Source organism: Anthonomus grandis, chromosome 6 (assembly GCF_022605725.1).
Source record: "Anthonomus grandis grandis chromosome 6, icAntGran1.3, whole genome shotgun sequence".
Taxonomy (NCBI): Eukaryota; Metazoa; Arthropoda; class Insecta; order Coleoptera; family Curculionidae; genus Anthonomus; species Anthonomus grandis.
This window is the reverse complement of record NC_065551.1, coordinates 22,351,739-22,368,762: the sequence shown is the minus strand read 5'-3', so window position 1 is coordinate 22,368,762 and position 17,024 is coordinate 22,351,739. Positions and strand designations below refer to the sequence as shown.

The window sequence follows — 17,024 nt, the reverse complement described above, 5'->3', positions numbered from 1 at the left end:
TAAAGAAAGATTTGCTTTGCCCTGCTCAGCCTTTACACCTTTAATTGAATTTAATATAGCTAAAGAAAAAAAAAATGGTAGCCTATAATAATTATTTAAGTTTAAAGAAGAAGGAATTGGTCTTCAATAAGTGCTAAAAATACTTACTACTACTAAATTCATAGAACGTAGTAACTATTAACTATATGCTCTATTAGCAATGAGCGTTATATGAAATTTCAAAGATTAAATTTATAGGAAAACACTAAAAAGAAATATCAAAAAACCTTCCACAGAATTCTACTGACATGGCGCCGGCCTAATTTTCTTACTTTTTCAAAAATTAAATAAGCACTTCGATACATCCATGTCTTAAAATACTATAAATAACATAAAAGAGAAAACTTGACCATAAACGTAGATTCTAAACAATGTAATAAAACCAAAAAATTAATAAACACATCTAATTTTTTTAACCTACTAAGATTTTCGTAATTTTTTCCAATTAACTTTTTCAATTTAACTTTATTATATTTTCAATTTTGAATTGAGCGTCGTAAAGTAGCTGAGACAAAAAAATATATTATTTAGTTATCTTAAGGGTAATTTTTTTAAAGTGATATAACTTAAGCGAGCTGAGGATAATATAATCCAAATTAAATTATCATTTTTTTCCTTTTTTCGCTAAATGTTTTGGTGAAAATTATATTATGTAAATTTTATTTCTTAGCGTTCGTGACTCGAAATTTTATAGGGAAAATTTCAATTGTCACGTTTTTGTTTTGTTTTATAGGACGGCGATTTTGTAGTATGTCCAGATGTTTCTGTAAGATTATTAAATAGATTTATATGAAAACCGTTTGTAAATGTACTTGATTATAAAATAAAATAATTTTTATTATTTTTTAAAATATATTAAATTTGATTTCAATAAACTTTTTAACAAAAAAAAACTTGCTATTTTTAATTTAAAGTCTTAATTCTCCAAACACTGTCATAAACAATATAAGACACTAATAACTCTTTTTTAATTATCTCATATTTTTAACTTTGCTTATTGTTCAGCCTCTGTATTAACTTCATTTCCCTTTGTTCCTTTTAAAAAGTATATTTGAAAAGCGTAAACAACTTAATTAAAAATTTCTAGCGAAGCTGCAAAAGCCTTTTTGGGTCACTGTGAGTTTAATACTTGAAAATTTCACGCTATGCACTTTTATAATTGCTGCATTAATTGCAGAAGAAAAAGCTTATCAATATCGAGTTTCTAGCCGTCACGCCCCTGTAGTAAAATCATAAAAGTTTTTGATGATAATTCGCCAAGGATATTACCCGTATAATGAGACAATTTCGTACTGGCAACTTCGTAATAATACAAAGTAATGTGCCATTAAATACGCGACGTAAGGTGTATAAAGTTCTTGCGCTTAGTAACTTGGCCAAGAGTAATAATTAGTGCTTAAATGAATCTTGGTGGTTTGAGAGAACTTAGTTTAGAAGCATAGTTTAGCTTATACCCATTGGAATTAAAAGAGCTGTTTTTGTAATACATCAATATCTTGAATTTACACTGTTTGGCTAATACTTCTTTTAATGAAAAGAATATTATATATAAAAGAGCCGTAGCTATATGGTTTAAGTTAGAATTCATGCTTAACACTTTTTTTTTACTTTGGTTTTCCACACATCTATTGAAATAATTTTTAGTTTATTCGATAAATCTAAATCTACTGTAATTTATTTTAACAAAATACTTAATATTTAATTTAATAATTTAAAAAACATTATAAATAGCCACTTATTTATTGGGTAAAAATAAAAACTGAAAAAAAAAGAATAATGTATCTTTAGTGGCACAGTCAAGTTAATTTATCGTAAAAATATCGCCAAATATTTATATGGCAATACAACAATATTTCCAATTTATATTTTCAACAATCAAATTTATACAACAATATTTTTTAATTAATTTTGTAAATTATACAGTTGCAAACATTTTTTTTTCTAATTAAAATAATATGTAATTGTGAATATTCAATATTAGCAAAAGTCATTAAAGACCGTGAAAAAAAAATAAATTCACGTGTTTTGGAAATATTGTCATAGCATGTTATGGCATATTGGCAATAGTCTAGGAAGTATTGGTCTTAAGGGAAATTTTAAACCTAATTAAATTTTCAAAATTGTGGCTTACATCATCATACATTTGTCCTCATTTTTATAGGTTTTTCATTTATTTTCAACAAAACTCTATTCTTTTAATTTAAAACATTTTTTACAGGCTCTAATAAAGGCATTCTAGAACCTGACTAAATCTTGGAAAACTAATAAAAGCTTTACAAATATTCTGAACTTATATGAATTTCCTATAAATTCAGAACGATTTTTTAACAATTCTATCTTACTTTTCGTTTTATACAAATATTCCCATTGCAGATTTTGCATTTTATTACAAATTTTATAAAATGCAAAATCACAAATTATTTTTAAATAATTTTAATAATAATAATTTATATACCATAAAAGGCTCTTCATAAAATTATATTAAAAATGCCTCATGTATCAAAAATATCATTTATATTTCGCAAAAAGCACAACATATAAAATTGACAAAAGTAATAAAAACACACAGTTATGGGTTCATAACCTTAATAACGATCTTAGATCGAAAACATAACCTCTGCTGAAGAAAGCATACATGATTTTAAGTTTAATCTTTATAACAAGGTAGACTTATATAAACAGGAGCCTTTAGCTGTGGGGGCGGAAAGTGTTTTGCAGACGACTGACATAAGATGTAAAAACATATTAATAAACTTTGCCAAAAGCAGACATAGGAAATTGCTTGGTCATTTTAAAAAGAAAATTTCACTTTCAAAAACTATATTCAAAAGGTATTGGATTTTTTTGATTCGAAAGTTTTTGTTACAGTTAACAGCGATCCCACTAACTCAAATTTCACTGAAGTTAAACAAATGTTGAACAGGTGTAATATAACTCTTGAGTAAATGAATTCTAGAACTGCAATCCTATATAACCTTCCTAAAATCTACAAGACAATTATTCCCTATGACTAATGGCTTCTTCTATTAACTCTACATGTGACAATATCTCTTCTTGGTTTAATATCATCCTAAGGGATGTGACTTACTTTAAAGGTATTTGTTCATTAGTTTCAACACAAGTCTATTTAATTAATTTAAAACAATTCTTGTTTTTCAAAAAGCGAACCAGGTCCTACTAAATACATTCTAGAAACTGACTAAATCTTGGTAAGCTATTAAAAGCTTTATAAATATAGGAACAAAAGACAAAATTATGGTCACCATTCCTCCAGACTGTTTTGAATTAGTAAGTAGTCTTCTTTATTAAAAACATCTCTTAGTCGAATGGTCATTGATGAGCTTTTAGACTTGCTTAATATGGTATTTAAACATATTTTTTTCTAATTTGATAACGAACATTTCAGACAAGTCTTTCGTTTGACTATGGGAACATGTCTCTTATCTCTTCTGAGTGAGCGTTTTATAAGTCACCTAGAAGAGAAAATAGTTAAGGGTAGATGTCTCATGATATATATGAGGAGCGCCCAAGCTAACATATGATCAAATTTAAAAAAATTAGTGAAATATTGGATCGCTTAGTAATGGTAGCCACATGCACAAAACTTAAAAGTAACCTAACCAAAAGCAAATAAATCCGGACCATTTCATATGTTAAACATTGCTGGCCTGAGCAAAAACGAACAAATGCTCAAGTAGCGCCCGGTCAAAAGCAAACATATGTTACCAGCCAATTAGAATCCGGTAAAATTGATCAGGTGACGGAAGGGGCTAGAGGTTCGTTTGATGTTTTTGTTTTTCACGTGTTTTTGTTTTGAAACAGTAGTCAGTACGTCGTATTTAGTACGTTTTTCTAAAGTACCTATTTAAGTAAATAAAAGTGTGAGTGTTAAGTTTTTTGACATGGAGGAGATTGACGAGGCTTCAGTGACAGTAAGGGAAGCAGTAAAAGGTAGCAGAAAGAAGCAAAAGAAAGAATCTAAGCGAGAACAAGCAAAAAAAGCGCGGATTTGTAGACCTCTGTGCTCCAAGGTTTTTGTGGGATGTACTCATAATTCAGCACGGTTTTCATGCAGTAAAGTTCGTCCTGGTGATGCCTTGTTAATTCGTGGAAAGTTGCAATCATGTGGGAGTAAAGTTGCTCAAGATAACAAAGTTGCGAATTGGATAAGTGTCTCAGATATTAAAAAGAAACATAGACATCAAGAAAATTGTCGAGTTAAACCTCACTCGTTTAACGTTAAATATTGTGTGCCAACGCAGACAGGAAAAACTGTTTCTGTGCGTAAACAATTATTTATGCATTTGACTTGTTTAAAAAATAAGTATATATATATATATATATATATATATATATAGCCTAGAGTGACAAGAAGAAAGATCTACTAATTTTCTTAGCTATGTAAATTCTTTACATTCAAACATTTCTTTGACCATCGAAGAAGAACACGATGGTACTTTACCTTTTAATTTCTCGACCTTGTAATTAGGAAATGTAATAGCAAACTTATTTTTAAAATATATCGTAAGGTTACCGCTATCGATAGTGTTCATCAGTACCAATCCAATTTTCTCTATTCATACAAATTTTCCTTTTTCAATTTTCTTTTTAGAGTATTGGATATTATAAAGCGCATATTATTACAACGAAGTTCCCATTCACCCAATAAATACACTATATTGTAGAAATTTTAAAATAAATATAAATTGAAGATTACAAAACAATAAATAAAAGAATTAAAATTAAAAACATTGTACAACAAGGACATCTATTTCTACATTACAGGACATCTATTCATCTACACTATCATATCTTTCGAACAAAAAACTAGATTGGAAATGGGCTCTAATTTGAACTGCTTATGTATAAACTAGAACAACAAATTTCGGAATACCATTTATTGGAAAAACATATAAAATATGGGTTCGCTACATAGACGACATTTTTACTACTTTTAAGGAAACCAAAGACGAGCTAGAAAACTTTGTTAATTTTATTAAATCTGTTCATCCCAACATACAGTTTACCTATAAGTTAGAGAAAGAATCAAGTTTACCATTTTTAGACCATTTAATCACTAATCACAATAATCATTTTGAATTTCAAATATATCGTAAACCTACAGCCACAGATACAGTAACACCCTTTACCTCTAATCATCGCTTTAGCCAAGAATTTGCCACTTTTAATTGTTTTTTTCAGAGATTGTTTAATATTCCACTAAACGATATATATTTCAAAAGAGAATATAATATAATTTTACAAACGGCTCGAAACAATGGATATCTTGTAAATATTATTAAGAAGCTATACAACAAACATGTTTTCAAAAAACTTAATAAACCATTGTTCGGTGAACCCAACACCTTCGGTTCTTATCGATCTATTACTTACTTCGGCAACGTCTCTTCTGGTGTTGCACAGTTTTTTCAGTCCAATGAATTTGTATCTAAACCTAATATTTGTTTTAAAACCAAAAACCATTTGGCAAAACATTTAGTAAACACTAAAGATAAAATACCGATAACGCACCGATCTGGAGTTTACAAGTTACCTTGTTCCCACCCCTTATGTGATATCTAATATGTCGGCCAAAGTGGAAGGAAAATTAAAGTCAGAGTCAGCGAACATTTAAGACTTATCACCCAAAATAAACATACTTTTATTAGCAATGCCAATTCTCCTTTTGCGACCCACATATTAGAGCCTGGCCATAGTTTTGATCCGAGACCTAGCACTGAGATTCTGCATGTTTGTGAGAAGGGGTTACAATTGGGTTTGTTACAGGCATTTCAAATAAATATGGCCATAAACTCCCCAGACTGCACAATCATGCATTAATGAGTAAACTAAGTTTGACAGTTTACGTTTTTTTTTATTCAATTAGCCCTAGAAAATAACTTTAACCTTTATTGTTTTCAACTCTTTTATCTTTTACATTTGTATTAATCAAAATTTAAATTTTACCGTTAACGTAAACGTAGTACGCAATAGTTCCTTAGAGCACCTTCTTTAAAAATATAGGAATCTGTATCGTCCTAAGTTTAAATTTTATATTTTGAATCGTAGATGTTCTTATTGTACAATGTTTTTAATTTTTTATTCATTTGTTTATTGTTGTTTTGATTCCCGATAACAGGTAGTTTTTTTGATCTGATTATGGCTGTTTACACAGCCGAAATGCATAATATATTTCACTAAATGACTTTTGTAATCATCGCCATTTTGTAATCATTATATACACATTCTCCTGCAAAATATGGACATCTATTTAATAAATATAAATTAACCCACAATGTAGTTCATAAAAAGAAAACGTTATTGTAGATCTCTGTCCTTTTTTAGTTCAATCTCCTTCATTTTAGCTAAATTTTGTAACTACATGTATGTAAAAATTGGTTTTAAAGCGGCAATATTTTACAGAGCCGGTTGTTCAGTGTAGTGGAAAATGCAAGCATGATTTCTATATTTAATCAGTTGTTTACTCCTTAAAGTGTAGGGATTGTAACGCGGAATATATTGGTCAATCTGCTAGAAAAATTTCTACAACTCCTTAAAGTGTTGGGATTGTACCGCAGAATATATTGGTCAATCTGCTAAAAAAATCTCTACACGCATTCGAGAACATGTAGTGTGTGTTTCTGGTTAAATAATAAGATAGCGAGGGAAATGATATAAAATCATAATTATAATTTTTCTCCAGAGACAGGACTGAAGTACTTCACAAAAATGCTTTTAACCTAAAAAGCTTGACCTTCTTGAGAAAATAGAATCTTTATGAAGTCGAATTATTCATCTTATTAACTTAGCATCAGTAGCTAGATAGTACATAGGTTTTAGTCTACGATTTTCAGTTTTTTTTTAATTAAATTTAATTTTGTTTAAACTGATGTTTTTGATTTTAGGCTTGATGATGCTCTTGCCAAAGCGAAACACGTGTTGCCTTTTATAATAAGTTGTAAAACCGTGACTGTGTATTTTCTCTGTTTTCATCAATCTTGCATTGCAAAGAAATTTTAAAGTATATCAATTTAAATATAAATATTGCCGTTAATAGTAACGTACAATTAAGAATTGAATTTTATGAAAGTTATCGATTCGGGAAACAGGGTATATACACGACGGTTTTCCCCGATCTTCAAATCGTGCTGACAAATTGCCTCGTTGCAGCGCCATCAAACAAGCAAGCAAGCAAGTACCGTCACTATCAGAATGAGGCATCGTGTTGTCTTATAGAAACATGTAAGATTGGTTATTAAAAAGCAATCCTGCTGTTTCCATAAAGAATTGCTGAAAGTTTTATTAAGAAAACTTTTAGAGGCAAAACATCCCCAACTTGGAAAAAACTAATCAGCACATTCGGGTTCGGCCCTGCTGAAAAATAAATTTCCCTATATCCCCCTGACGTGACGTTAGACTTTACGTGAGAACAAGGCCGTATACACGTTACAGTCGTAGTTGGGGGAACGTCTTAAGGCTCAGTGCAAACGCTATTATGGAGCGTGCACATTCAAATATACGTGATCCGAGTAAATAGGGTTAGCACGCCGACAGTTACAGCTGCTATGAATCCCTTAATATGCTGTTAGAAAACTTTATTGATATGTGTGTTTGTTTGTCGATTCTCATACGATGTTTGTATAAGAGGGGACTTTTTGAAAGCTTTGTGAAAGAGAAAATTCTAGCGAAAAATCTCTTCCTTCGTATTCTTTCTGCTAAATGTATTTTCTGTATGTTCATAGCTTAATGGACGTGGTGTGTGGTTCTCTGGATCTTCATGCTTGGATTTTTTTATAGATTTGCGGCAACTAGTACAATGTGGTCTCTGAAGGTATGCCGTTATCTGCATTAAGAATACTATTAAAATAATCTTTCCATGTTTTAGGTTTTTTTGCCGTGTAAGTTAGTCCTCATCGTTTTTTAGGATACTGCTTATTATGGGTATATTTTCGTTCTTTATCTGCACTCGTTCCTTCAAGAATCTTCTACATGCGCAGTCTTGCTTTTTTTTTTTTTAATTTGTTCGAATTCCGCTACATATTCTATTTTAGGGGTATTTTATTTAGTATAGAAATCATAATTTCCAAATGCACTTACTGCCCATATTGCTGTATTTGTGTTTTGCTCTTCTTTGGCTTTTATGCTCTTAATTCTTAGATGAATTTTGACTGTAATGATATTCAAGTGATATTTACGTTCTTTATCTGCACTATTTCCGGCAAGAATTTTCTACTATTGCTGCTTATGGCATCCCCCTCCAGTTGCACTGGTACTTTATTCTCGATCGATTTTTCCTTGCTTCTTTGCCTCTTCGCTGCGTCTTTTAAGTTCTCTATGATGGCATTATAATTATCTTCTACATGCGCAGTCTTGCTTTATTTCTTAAATTTATTTTTAATTTGTTTGTTCATTTCGCTACATATTTTATTTCAGGGGTATTTTATTTAGTTTGAAATTCATCGTTTCCAAATTCACTTTTCTCCCATATAGCTGTATTTGTGTTTTGCTCTTCTTTGACTTTTTAAATTCCTCACATTTATGATAAGTCTTTGGAGAAGTTCTAATAACATTGTCCTAAATTAGGCAAAAAAAATTACTAATTATTGTGATTTATAATGGTATTGGAATAATTTAAAGTGTTTTATAGCGTTATACATATCGGCCATATAAAGTGCGTATAAAAAAGGCTCCAAGATAGAGCCTTGTGGTACTTCTTTGCTGATCGGTCAATAAATAATCAGATTTTTTATATCAAGAATGGTAATATCAAGGCACAATGAGAACGATCTTTAAGGAAGAAGTAAAAAAACTGAACACACGCGGAAGAAAAACTAAAGAAATGTAATTTTACGAAAAGCATATTATGATCGATAGTGTCAAATACCTTCATGAAATCCAGAAGCCTCAAGCATGTAACAGTATAATTTTCCTGATTTAATGTAATGTCGTCACTTAGTTTAACAAGATATATATTAGTACTAAAGTTTTTGTGGAAACGAGGCTGGCTACTAAGAGAAATGGAGAAATTTTCTTAATAAAATCACATTAGTTCACAAATAAGATTTTATAAAATCTTAGATATTACTGATAAAATACTTATGGGCCTTAGATTTTTGAATTTTTTTATATCATTGACTTTTGAAAGAGGAATGGTAATCGCTTTTTTTTGAGGTCAGGAAATTTTTTTTATTTTATATTAATTATATTTAAGGGTGCATGTTTAACAGAAAGGCAAGCGTAATTTTAGATCTCTGATTTCTATGCCATTCTCTCCACTTGCTTGTTAAAACACGATAATATATTAAAACAAGCCTCTTTTTTTAATATAAGCCTGACAGGCTTTATCCCGTAATTTCATTAAATATATAGGATTATCTTCCTTTTATAATTTTTTTTTCTAAAGGGTGCGTATTTATGAACGGGATATAAAATATTATTATTTAAAAAAGTTTTTTTTTTTATTTTCGTTATTAGAGTAATAAATATTTTTGCAGTAACTGCATAGCTTCTCAGTAAAATGGCTCATATCAAATGTTAGAGTAATTTCAAAATTCAATATATTTTACATGGTTTCTAAAGATTAGATTAAAAAAAACTGTAGACTGTAAGACTTTGATCCATTAAAAGCTCTGACACAGTTTGTGACTTAGTAGCTCAAAGCTTCTAGTGACCATTAAATTAAATGATGTATTCTGGCGTTAACTTTACAGTGTTACTATTTTGCCAAGAGTTTGCAGACGGTAGCTCAGAAATATTGGAGGCTTGGGATTGTTCGAAGGTTCACTTACGACTGGCTATTAAAGAATCTAAACTTGATTATAACCATTAAATAAGAGGGCGCCACTTAGTTTTTTTTTATAAACGAAAGAAAACTAAGAAAAAGACTTGGTACATAGGTTTCAATTAACAATTAAATGACCCTGGATAAAGTAGATTTACAGAGACAAAAAAAATATCTTAACAACCAAATTATATTTACATCAAAGATATGTATACACCTTATGTTCTAATCTGTTAAATGTTAATAATTTATTATGAATTAAAATATGAATAATGTTGATACAATTAGAATAAGTTTGACAAAAGTAACACTTAAATTATGATTTCGCTACTAGGTAGATTTCAGAACTTGAAAAATAAATTGCAATTATTAAAGTTTTTTGTATATATTTACTACAAATATAGGTAAATATATACAAAGCAATACACGCAGGGGAAAGTTCATGAACCTTTTTACCTAAGGCATATCAGCCTTAACCGCTTAACTACCAAAAAAGGTACTGAAAAATACTGAACAAAAAATAGCTAATATTATAGATAAGAAATTGACGTAATAAATTATGACATTGATTAAATATTTGTAACGTTAAATTGAAATAAATATTATATTAATAAATTAAAAGGTATAATAATAAAAATTTAAATAGGTGAGACAAATCTATGGTAGTAATATTTAAATAAATGGAATAAACTGGCCTGTATATTCCTCCAAGAAATAAACGGCTAGCCTTCAAAATCGAGGCTGTGAATATATGCAATTTGTATCCAGACTGGGAATCTCTAATACTAGCTCTAGCTCTGGCTCCGGCTCCACCGCTTTCAGCAATTTCTCGGGGAAGTCAAAAGCCTGCAGCCATCAACAATTGAAGAAGAATAAAAAGGAAAACGGAAAAGTAAAATTCTAAAACAACGGTTGCCATTGTATTTATTCATTGTCCATAAAAAATGAATGGCGTTAAAAATGTGACACTCACCTTGCTAAGTTTCGTTCTCTATCCATCAAAATCTTGGGCATCCTGCACCAGAATTATGAGTTAAACGGTTCCCTGAAGGAACAAGATTAAGAACTATAACTTACAAATCATATTGGCCATTTCCTGCTTCACAAACTTAAAATAAAAAACTGGCCTTTTACGTGCGCTCCTACCAGCAACACGGGAACAAGTCGTCGAAAAATGGACGCAGCACCGACTAAATCAGTAATCAGAGAAAACATTAATTAAGACCAATCAGAAAAGTGACGGACCGTCAACAGAAAGCATGGATAATTAAACCAGGAGAGTGATGCGTTACAGTAGTAATGTTTCATTGACAGTGTGATTTTAAAGAAATATGAATAAAAGAAGTTGACTGAAATTATTAACGTAATTAATGAAATTAATGAAATATCAATGGAGCGTTAGTGAACATAAGGAGTAGAAAAATAAAATGCTACAGTATTATAGTGTCATGATGTCAATGATATATTTTTCTTTATCTGCTCTATAATTATCTTTGCCAGTCTAAGCCAGCCAAGTATAATCCATATTGCAATGATTATTTTCCTTGATCGTTGCTTGTGTCTCTTCGAATATCGTCCTTTTTCGAAGCTAGTCATTTTATAACAATCAAAATGATGAAACCATTTTCTTTCCAACCAACTTTATTTTACAGCTTGCTGATTTATAATTATTACTTTAGCATTTGTCGATATAAAGTGATATGACTTTGAACCATGTACTTTAACAAATGTCCCGAAATTATATCGCAATATTTTACCAGCTGGCATATTTGTGTAAAAATAAGACAAAAACTTCATATACAGGAATCTTGAAAAAATAATCGTTTTCATGTTACAGGATGTTTTATAATTCCTATTGATGATGGTTTTTTTTTCGCGAAAAGCCGGGCCGTTATTTTTCGAAATTTTTATCGTATAATACTGTTATTGCTGCTAACTGATGTTATAACATTTTATACCAAAATGTATATATGTCAGCAAAGATAAAAATGTCATAACTTTTTTTCTGGTTATATTTTAGTTATTTGGATAGTACAATTAAAAAGAGCCAATATTTTTACATAAAAAGGTACTCATGTCTTATTTCGTTAGAAGCCTCCGGTTTCAAGGAAAATAAATATTAAGTTTGAAGTAAATCATAACTTGGTATTGAAAACTATGTATAAAACAAAAAATAGTAGTTGTGCTTGTTGACAATTTGTTTATTGCTTGAATTTTGTTTGACATTTTGATTGGCATTTTAAAAAAATAGGTCTTTGGGTGAATTATCTCGAAATACATTTTCTATTTTAAGGGCTACTCGCAGAATAAGGCGTAGGGCAAGAATATGTCTCCAACAAAATGGTAACCACTTCGAACATTTGTTATAATATGTTTCCTTTTGTTTATTTGTTTTGTTTGGTATTTACAGTTTTTTTTCTTAGCTAATAAGTTAATTGTTTGAATTTTTATCAAATATTTACAATTTTGAAATGAAATTTTAAGCAATGAAAACAGTTTTTGACCTTCCAATTAAGTATTTCTAGTAATCTTATGTCATGTATGTCATTACACCTAATGATTTTTAGAATATATCTTTTAATTTTATTAAAACGTAATCAAAAATAATTTATGGGTATAGGTTAAAATATTTATGTCTGGTTATTTAAAAAACGGGTGCTCTTATCGAAATAAGACAAGAGCACCTTTTTTTAATTAAGAATATTGATTCTTTTTGATTTTATTACCAACATTATTAGAAAGTAGCTAGAAAAAAAGTTTTGACATTTTTAACCTTGCTGACTAATAATTTTAATCGTTCCTGTATACATTTTATCAAAAAATGTCATAAAACCATTTAGTAACAATAACAGTAGTATACGATAAAATTTTCGAAAATTAACGACCAGGCGTTTCGAAAATATTAACAAAAAACCATCTTCAATAGATAATTCCTACTCCTAACACACCCTGTAACATGAAAACGATTCACTTTTCAAGATTCCTGTATATAAAGTTTTTGTCTTATTTTTAGACAAAGATGCGGCTGGTAGACCTGGTAAACCCTGTATACTCGACCGCAATATAGAAGCTTACTGCATTATTAAAATTTATGGCAATTTTCAAATACTGTTTAAGTGCTATATCATTTGAAGGTGTCGAAAAATCTATGACTCTATGATCAAGTTAAAGCAATAGAAAGGATAGGAAATGATGCGGAAGAAACGTGATTCAAGTTTGAGGTTAAACTCAAAATTCTAATGCTTACATACGGATTAGTGGCATTGTATTTGTCTAATTGGTGGATTTGCCTTTGTCCCTTATCATACCTTGTCATCTGTAGCAAAAGATACCAAAAGTATATCTTAAAGATCTAACATATTGGACATATTAACGATATCTTTAATAAGATTAATAATAATACTTTAAAATCGGGTAATTTAGCAGCAGACTTAGAACTTTACTTACTTTGCTAACAAACGTTATCATCAGTATTATCAGAAAATAAACAAATGATAGGCTTTGTAGAAGAATAAAACCAATCTGCTTCTTTTTCCTTCTTATACACATAAGTAATAATAAGAAATATTAGTGTATTTCCTTGAACCTTTTATTTTAATTTTAAATAAAACCAATCTACATAAATATCTTTTTAGGTACATTTATTAATTTTATATCAAATATTTTAGATTTCTTCAAAAAGCTTTTAGGACGGTTTTTAACAGAAAATAGGATTTGCGGATTAGCTTAAACTCCCCAAACAAAGACAAGTTTTTAGTATTTTTAAATTATAAAAATACCAGCCTCAGCAGGCTAAATTCTCTGGCATGTCGGATTAAGGCCGATTAAATTATTCCGGAAGTGTTTTTAAATGTATTTTAAAGACAAAACAAGATTAATCATAATGCCTTCAGCAACTTTATTGAGCCCACATTAATTTTAAATTAAAATTAGGGTATTAAAATTAAATCAAGCAAACCTAATAAAATAACAAAATTCAGTACACGTCCTTCCAATTATTTTATATCCAGCCTACCGGAAAATGTATGCAAAATAGCATGGGAACTTACTAAGTGGTAATACCAAGTGTTTAACCCTTAAGCGATTAGCATAATTTGATGAACTGAACTCCTGCTGACACCCGATAACACAGCTAAATTGTTATACATGCCAAAAACATGGTGATAGTTAACGAAATTATCTATTTTATGGCCACATATGGCTACTAAATTTGAGAAATGACTAAAATGTCTTAATGCTCAAAATTACTTACCACTAGCTATAAATCAACGTAATTAATATAAGAAATAATTATACGTATCCAGTAAAAATTATTCTGAAGTGGCCTTATATTGACTTTTGTTTTCGTTAAATGGCAAAAAAGGTTTTTCAAGTTTAATTTTCAGTTGCTTTCATACTAGCAAAATTAAAAGTCTGAAACCGGAAAGGTCTCCCATTACGGTTTTAAGTGGCAGTTTTCGTTTTTCAGGGTAATAATGGCATCTTAGAAGACATTTTGTCTTGCGCGAACAAAAACCTTTTAATCTTGAAATAATCATCTCCTTAGAAATGTCGTCGTTCACAAATCCCGTCGTCAAATACAAAAGGGCCTCACTGGATGGCTGTGGCACTTTCCGTGGCATTTTCATATTCTTTTTAACCAATTAGGTTTCTTAAAGGTCGAATTTTCAAAATATCTAATTAGGTATATGAATTATTTCTCTTTGATAATCTTGATTAATCTTTTTGATAGTTATTTTTAAAACGTAAATTATTTATTTCCAACACTTTACAGGAATTGTATATTTGTATTACATTTTTTTAAATTATTTTAGAAAATTGGCAGAATAATGCACGTTTATTATTCAAATGACCTAATCATATTATTAACTTAACTGAATTGATGTGGTCCTTTCCACGGGGCTTTTATTAGTTTTACCTTGATTTATTAACCTATTCATCTTCTTGAAAGGTGTAAAAATTGAATTTCCTAAATAAATAAACTATTTCTAATTAAGCTGAATGTAAAATGACCATGTATAATATGTAACAAGATTTGTATATTTGTATTAAATTATCGGGTATTAGTTTAGCATATAAGGAGATTAATGCATGTTTGTTATTGAAGCAACAACGTGATATTAATCAGTTAACATAGCTGTGATACATGTAAATCAGGTAATTAGCCTCAATTAGAACTTTAAAATTTATAGTGACCCTATGTCAGAAAAGGATAGTACTACACTATTAAAATATTGTTTTAAATCTGAATTTAAAAGAAAAAAAATATATAATTACGTGTAAATATTTATTGAAAAAGAAAATTCTAAAATAAGCATATAATTAATTTTTTTTCTTTCTCCTTTAAATAACGTTAGAACTGATTTTTATTAATTTTGTCATTTAATATTTTATTTAATTTAAAATATTAAAATACGAGGTAAGATATAGATTTAATAAGTACTCATTGACCTACCAAGTTTCTACAAGTTGTAATTTTTAGCAACACCAAGCTAAATTTAGTATTTGACATTTTTAATAATTTAACATATGTTAATCAAAAAGCTCTCTGCATTTCTACCATTATTACTTCAGTGCATCATTAAATACTTAGTCATATTTTTTAAGGTTTTGACGTTCCTCTTTAACTTTTGTCAGCAAAACTGCTAACAAATATGATCGCCATTATATCGCGAATATTCGTAGGGATGATGACATTAAGTACTAAAATCGCATCCAGTAATTTTTATAGAAAATGGAAAATAATGATACACATGTCATTTAAACTAACTTGTAGAGTCACACACCTATTGACATACCTATAATTACTACGTTTCCATGTCAAATGATATCGATTTTAAAATTATTTCGATATCATCGATTTGCGAGCATTTTCATAATAAGTTTTCAAATCGATGTGAAAACCTGCTTGATAATTTGACTTTTGTCACCTGTCAACTTGCTATTATTGACCGTAACCTAAAACTTTGTAAACTCGTGTAAAAAATTAAAATTGAATGATTTTTTTCGTAAATCTTATGATTGCTGTAACAGTTCAGTTCATTTTTACATTAAAAACGCCTATTTTTAAAACTGAAAATAAAAAGAATAAGGACCTTAATGCAAATCCACCAAAATAAAAACTTATACTCAATAAAAAACTAGAATTTTTTCTTGACGCAGGTCACTACAAATAAATGGACGAAAAAAAGATACTGAAATAGAGAAAACGAGTCAGGATTGATGGGAGGGATCAATTCTATTGCATTTCACTAAAAAAAAGAATGGCAAAAATTTTCGCATAACTTCAGACATATTTCAATATATTTGCAATAGATCTTTGAGCTAAAGAAAATTGCAAACTCTACATAAATTAGCATCTTGTAGATAATATTGCATTGTAAGGAATCAATTTGGCACCCACAAATGAGTTGTGCTTATACGCCTATATGATTTTGGTAATGCAATTATTATAGAATTTGCACATGATAAATTAAGTAGTTTCATTAGCTTTTGAAATTATATGTGGTATACTTAATATTATTGGCGCAACAGATGGGATCCATGTTCCTATTTTGGCACCATCCAATGGATAGAGTGACCTTATTACTAGAAAAGGATCGACCTTTTAAGACCTCTGGTAAGTCGTGGGCACTTATTTTTAATTTAGTTATTGTCTGTCAGTTAGACTAAAATTGCTATAAATTATGGTTTAGTAAGCTGTACACTCTATAAAGATATGTTTTTTTTTTAGTTTTAGGTATGCAAGTTGCTAGCATCTTGGCAATGCTTATGATGCAAAGGTTCTCAAAAACTTAAATTTGTGTCGGAATTGTAAAACCATACTTAATTCAATGGACAGAGTGTGTTATACTTTATAATTGGCGATCCTACTTATGGCTTATTACTTTGGCTACTCAAAGGATACAAAGGGAAACTGACTCCAGAAAAGGAGTAATTTAATGCATATTAGAGTAGTAGTGAAAAATACTTTTGGACGATTGAAGGCTCGATTATGATGTCTTTTAAAAAAAATAGATACAAGTTACAAATTTGTTCTGAATATTGCTATTACCTGTATTATTCTTTATAAAATAATTAAAAAAAAAAAAGATCATTTTAATACAAAGGTGACTTCTGAATGCAAGAGATCATTTTTCCTCAACAAGGAAAGAAGCTTGCAAATACTATGATTATACTATTTTTTGGGCATCTATACTCAAAA

The 17,024-nt window shown here is 29.4% G+C and overlaps 1 long non-coding RNA gene across 1 annotated transcript; it reads left to right on the top strand.

The window, feature by feature from the left end:
- Positions 1-12,862: 12,862 nt before the first annotated feature.
- On the top strand, positions 12,863-16,631 carry LOC126738024 (uncharacterized). The gene is made up of 3 exons (XR_007661192.1): positions 12,863-13,041; positions 15,983-16,439; positions 16,554-16,631. It is a non-coding gene; the product is annotated as an uncharacterized LOC126738024 (long non-coding RNA).
- Positions 16,632-17,024: the final 393 nt, after the last annotated feature.